This window comes from Apium graveolens, chromosome 5 (assembly GCF_009905375.1).
Source record: "Apium graveolens cultivar Ventura chromosome 5, ASM990537v1, whole genome shotgun sequence".
Taxonomy (NCBI): Eukaryota; Viridiplantae; Streptophyta; class Magnoliopsida; order Apiales; family Apiaceae; genus Apium; species Apium graveolens.
The window spans coordinates 147,059,581-147,066,510 of NC_133651.1; the positions used below are offsets into that span (position 1 = coordinate 147,059,581).

General features: G+C 36.9%; 1 non-coding gene across 1 annotated transcript; it reads right to left on the minus strand.

Annotated features, from left to right (window-relative positions):
• Window positions 1-5,802: 5,802 nt before the first annotated feature.
• On the minus strand, window positions 5,803-5,909 carry LOC141662240 (small nucleolar RNA R71). Its single transcript, XR_012550363.1, has one exon. It is a non-coding gene; the product is annotated as a small nucleolar RNA R71 (small nucleolar RNA).
• Window positions 5,910-6,930: the final 1,021 nt, after the last annotated feature.

The window sequence follows — 6,930 nt, forward strand, 5'->3', positions numbered from 1 at the left end:
ACAATCAAGGGAACAAAATAACAATTATTTCAAACAATAGTCTTGCCCGTAGGCATATGTAAATGAAATGATTCTACATCTTCAGCAGCAACTCTTGCTCCATTTCCATCAGTAGAATCACCTCCTCTTCCTCAAGAGTCCTACTTCTCCTTGGTCCCTGCAACAAATTGCAGATATGAGAACCACAGGCGGTATCTAATACCCAAGTAGAAATGACATATTCACTTCTATCATGAACATACCTGAATCAGAAGCGGTAGTCTCACTACCCTTCTTCTTCAATTCTGCAAGGTAAACCTTGCAGTTCCTCTTCCAGTGCCCCACCTTGTTACAGTGAAAGCAAACAACTTTGCTCTCGGGGTCTTCAGCTTTTGGTGGAACCGGCATTTTCTCACCTACTTTCTTCTTCTTGGAAGAGTTCCTCTTCCTTTTCTTAGGATTGGAACCTTCACCAATTAGAAGAACAGAACTCTTCTTGGGGGGGAATTCGATTCCGCAGTCTTCAACATGTTATGGAGTTCAGGCAGGCTGACATCCAACTTATTCATGTAAAAGTTCATAACAAACTGCGAGAACGAACTCGGAAGTGATTGCAAGACCAAGTCTTGGATCAGCTCCCCATCCATGGCAAAACCAAGTTGTCCAAGACGTTCAATCAAATTGATCATCTTAAGTACATGGTCATTCACAGATGATCCCTCAGACATCCTACAACCGAACAACTCCTTCGATATCTCATATCGAGCTGTCCTCCCCGCCACATCATACAACTCTTGTAGATGCATGAGGATAGTGTGAGCATCCATATACTCATGTTGCTTCTGTAGCTCAATGTTCATGGAAGCTAGCATGATGCATTGAGCAACATTTGCATCATCTATCCACTTACGATACACAATATGTTCATCATTATGTGCATCACTAGCAGGTTCAGTAGACTTAGGTGAGTCAATCACGTATTCCAGCTTCTCAATCCTGAGAACAATTCTCAAGTTTCGAAGCCAGTCAGCATAATTAGGACCAGTCAATTTGTGAGCATCCAGTATGCTCCTAAGTGATAGTGCAGAAGACATAACGTACAAAGTAAATCTGTAAATGATAAACACATAACAACACTTAGCAAATATTCGATTTCATTTTAAAACACTACATGAATCGGGTCTTTATTCATAAGTGGCTCCCACTAGTTTATCTAATTTATTCAACCCCCTACGTGAAATATTAAGCATTCATAATGCTAGTGGGAATAGGGATCCTACATTCCATTACACGACCCCGGCTGTAGCACGAACCGCCATGTAATGTTCAATAGGCAGACAACTCTTGTCAATTACATCTAATGTTATTCCCTAATCAAACTTTAGCCTCTTGAATAATAGAGTCTCGGCTGTAGCATGACAAACTTAATATTCTAAGTCAAGTCTAACCCAACATTCCGTACAGTTGAATCAGTCCCCAAAGGCCCACGGCTGTAGCACGTACTGACCTTTAGATTCTTATTCAATGTACACATCTCTATGTAATAGACAAGTATTTCTTATTTCGAAATCAAAGCCCTCGGCTGTAGCACGAACCGACAATGATTCAAAAATAAGAACTACTTTCTACCATGTTGGAAGGCTATGACTGACACAAGCCCGTTGTATCATTGTCCAATTACTACTTGATATTATTTAATTTTAGAGGGATTATATGACGTTACAATCATAATCATATTATAAAGAGATTCTTCCTTTTAAATTAAATATTTCAAATCAATAATCAGACGATTCCCAGATCGGGTGGAGCATTGTCAAGAGGCGTCACTTAATAACCCTTTCTTACAGATAGAAATCTGTTGTTGACAGAATCATCCTTTCTCTCATATCGAAAATTCATATCCAATTACGTGTTTCATAAATAGAAGAATCTCATGATTGTATTCATAATATTGTTATTAAGGTTATGAAATAATTTCACTATACTAGGTTGTCTAACAAACGCCTTATGTTCATTTAAGTTCACCTAAATCTATCATCGCATGATAAACTAAGCATATATCACATATATCAACATGAATAAACACCAAGGTAGGCATGTTATATCATCTAGCACATTAGTCTAAGCATTATACATCTCTATGTATCACATGAAGCATTTAAAATCAATTCAAACGATCAAAAACAGCTTTAAAACACTTCATGGAATATAAAAAGTTCAAAACTTTTATATAAACTAAAATTGATCACTCCATTAGATCCGTCTCGGAAAAACGAATCCAACGGTATATTGCACGCCCAAAACGGAGTTACGAAACTCCTAGAAAATCAATTTTAAAATCAACAGAGGGTTGTAACGCATTACAAGAACGCGTTATAAGCCCTGTAACGCATTCCGGTGATGCGTTACACCCCTTTTAAGCCATTAAAGGGTGTAACGCATTCCGTGAATGCGCCACAGGTGTGTAACGCATTCCCGGAATGCGTTACACCCCTATTTTTTTTTTTTGTTTTTCAGCAGCCGCCTGACAGATTCCTTCTCGGTTAACGTGCCTGACATCTGTGCTTCTCTGTTTCTACTTTTTCCGTGCAGCAGCCATTGTCTGCTCTCTTAATAGCAGCAGCAACAACACAGATATATACATATAGACTAGCAATTTATATATATATGTATAATTATTTAATTACGAATTTTAATTGAAACAACTTCAAAAATTCATAATAAAAAATCTATACATCCTAAAATTATGAAAAAAAATACCCAGACGATCTACAACACTTGTAGAACCCAGATCAACATTCAAAATTATTATGAGAAACGATTTCTCATCAGACAAAATTAATCCATGATATAACTTGTAAAAATCAAAATTAATTCATACAAGCACATAAAATTCTGAAATTTTTACCACAGATCTATATGCATACAACCTATGCTCTGATACCAGTGTTGGATTTTTAACGCAGCGGGGTCATGGTAAAACACTTTTACACATACAAAATCCAAATAAAAGCATATAAATCGTGAATAAAAATTCGAGGGATCGAATCTAACCTTTAAAAATAATTCGGAGACAACGATCAGAGATCCTTAGCAGTTGCTCCTCAAGTGTGAAGCACTCCACCGGTATCCACCAAGAAAACGATGTTAAGGAGGAGGAAGAAGGTGGAGAGAATTGGGTTTTCCAAACTTTTTGGGTTTTCGGGTTTGATGTGGGTTAGAATAAAATAGGGTCTATAATAGTGTATTTATAGGCAAAATTTTCAGCTGAAATTTTCCCATAAATAATATTATTATTATCCCATTTATTATTCTAATTAATAATTAAAACACCTTTTAATTATTAATCCTTTTTCTAAACACTTTAGAAATAATTCTCTCTCTTGATTTAATTTCCAAAAATTAAATCCTTTAATTAATAATATTAAGAACTTTTATTAATTAATTTATAATCAATTAAATCTCATTTAATCAATTATTAAATTTGCCAATTAATTATTTATTTCATAAATAAATAATTATCAGCCATTATTAATTAATTCCTCCACCATTAAATCATTCTCTTTTTATGGTGTGACCCTGTAGGTTCAATATTAAGCCGGTAGTAGAAATAAATAATAATAAAACTATTTTATCATTATTTATATAAATTCTCTAATTTATTAAATATGATTAATTAATTAATCACATTTATTCTACATCGTGAGTGATGCTTCTCAACATATCGCGACTATCCGGATAATATGAATTCACTGCTTAGAATACCAAGAACCTGTCAGTGAATAGTTACCGTACAATAAACTCCTTCTACCCTACAATGTCCCGATTAAATACAAGGCATGGATCTCGTGTCAAGCCTATCTAATTCAATCACTTGCTTACCATTTACTATGCGTAGTTCTATGCAAATTAGAAACTCCTTTCTAATTTCATTCACTCTGGCCAGAGATTCCTGAACTAGCATAAGTGGATCAGCCTTGAACATTCGCTTCCTTCACTGGAAGGGGTAGATCCTTTATTGATCATACACTATCTTCGTGTACAAATTCCTATACCCAGAAGAGCCCTAATAATTGTCCCTGAAGACTAAGAACTAAACCAAAGCATAGTTCAGTGTACACAAGATGACTATGATGACCTCAAGTCTAAGGATACTTGTACAACTATCACTAAGCGAACAACTGCTGACACGTGAGTGAACTCCATCAGTTGTTCAGCTGGGTGAGTCATGTTCAGTGAACTTATTCCATAATAAGCACCTACATACTAGCTATAGTGTCACCACACAAATGTCTATGAGAACAGACATCTTTCATAATGAAGCAAGCATAGTATGTACCGATCTTTGCGGATTATTAATTACCAGTTAGTAATCCTATGACCAGGAACTATTTAAGTTTAGAGTTATCATCTTTTTAGGTCTCACTATTATGATTTCATCATAATCCATAAAAAGCTTTACTCTAAACTATGGTATATCTTATTTAAACACTTAAATAGATAGAGCCCGTAATAAAAACAAAACAAGTCTTTTATTAATATCAATGAAATCAAAATAGATTACATAAAAGATATTCCTAAATCCTCATACATGATTGGACTTAGGACATATTCCTTTCATTGATATGCATGATTCGTAGGTAATTTTAACCATCTTACTTGCCCTATGTAATTAAGATAGATAACTTGTGCTTAAACCGTTATGTTGTCAAATTCTATAGATATATAGGGTCTCAGTATAATTGGTGCCTATTCAGCTTCTATCTCATTTGTGGATGTCTGGTAGAATGGTACTCGTGCAACGAAAGTTGGCGTTTATCAGTTTCGTATTGTCTGATTAATGTCATCACCATTTCATGCTAAGGTTGAGAATAATAAGGCTATTGAATGAAGTATTTAATAAAGTTAGAATCCCATGTCTGTCATATATATTAACTCAGTCTATCTTATTCTCGTAGTTATAATAGTTAGCGTAATTCTTAGTTATAACATTCTCAATTTGTTATTGTCTTAGCATTGAATAATAACCATACATTGTTGCTTAGGTTTAGATAGTTAACCAATAAAGTCTTTGTGGGATCCAATCTGATTTATATCTTATACTACTTGCAAACTCGTATACTTGCGTGTAATATTAGCGGGTGTTTAGCGACTAACAAGTTTTTGGTGCCGCTGTCGGGGACTGTATTGTTAATTACTAGTTTATGTGCTTTCCATCAGTGGTCGTTAAAGTTCATTGACTCAGAAATTGTTACTTATTTGTTTCCTTTTTTATTTCAGGTGATCTAGAGAGGGTGTATGCACACGCGTTCGCGTACTCGTAAGAGAACACTGGATAAAGCCGAGGAAGAACTTGTGGTAATTCGTAGGGAAATTTTTTAGGAAGAAAAGAAGGTAGAAGAAGAAGAAGAGAAAGTTAAAGAGCCAATTATAGCAGCTATGGGTGATCAAGCAGAAAATCCAAAGGCTTTGATGGACTATTCTAATCCAAAGATTAATGATATTCAGTCTAGCATCATTAGACCAGCCATCGCGGCTAACCCTTTTCAGATCAAGTCAAGCACGATCCAGATGATACAGAACTCAATTCAGTTTTGAGGTTCTCCTACCGAAGACCCCAACATGCACATCAGGGATTTCATCGAGATTTGCGACACTTTCAAGTTCAATAGTGTGACTAAAGATGCTATCAAGCTGTGACTCTTCCCATTCTCTTTGAGGGACAAAGCTAAGTTATACTCTCTATCGGCAGGGTCTATCACAACTTGGGAAGATCTTGCTCAAAAGTTTCTCGCTAAATTTTTTCTCATGGCGAAGACTGCAGCAATCAGGAATGCTCTTACCCAGTCCGTGCAGCAAACTGGAGGATCTATGTGTGAGGCTTGGGATCGATATAAGGAGATACTAAGGAAGTGCCCACACCATGGCATGCCTGATTGGATGATTATCAACTGTTTCTACAATGGATTGGGTCCTACTTCTAGGCCCATGCTTGATGTAGCATCAAGAGGAGCCTTGTGGGCTAAGAGCTATGATGAAGCTTATGAACTTATTGAACTGATGACTGCTAATGAGTACCAGAATCCTTCCCAGAGACTGACTCAGGGAAAAGTGGTAGGAATTCTGGAGTTGGACGTAGCAACTGCTATAGCTGCCCAACTTAAGTCTTTGACAATGAAGGTGGACACTTTGGCTAATTATGGAGTTAATCAAATTACTAGTGTCTGTGAGCTTTGTGCTGGCGCCCATGAGACTGATCAGTGGGCAATTTTTAATGAATCAGCTCAGTTCGTAAGCAACTTCCAGCGATCGCAGCAACCTATGCCAACCACTTATCATCCTAACAACCGTAATCATCCTAATTTCAGTTGGATTAATGCTCAGAATGCGGTTCAACAGCCTTATCAGCAGTATCCAGCTAAGTAGTACAACCCCCCTGGTTTTCAGCAACCGCAGTATGCACCAAAAAAACAACTCCAGCTGCAACAAGCTAATGAAAAATCTGAATTAGAGGAGTTAAAGCTCATGTGCAAGAGTCAAGCTATTTTTATCAAGACCTTGGAAAATCAAATTGGGAAAATTGCCTATGTTTTGCTAAATCGTCAACCTGATACATTGCCTAGTGCACTGAAGTACCAGGAAAGAAGGAAGCTAAGAAGCAGGTAAAGGCAATCACTTTGAGGTCTGGGAAGGTTGCAAATCCCGATCAAACTCAAGAGTTGACTGAAGAAGCTGGGGTTGAGGAAGAAGCAAAGCAGCAGGATCAAGAAATGGAACCAAGGAAGACTACTGTTGAGAACACTCTGCCTAAGGGTAATACAGGGGAGAAACAGATCTATCCTCCACCGCCTTTTCCTAAGAGGCTGCAGAACAAAAAGTTGGACAAGCAATTCGAGAAGTTTCTGGAGGTGTTCAAGCATATCAACATACCTTTCATGGGGGCTCTCGAGC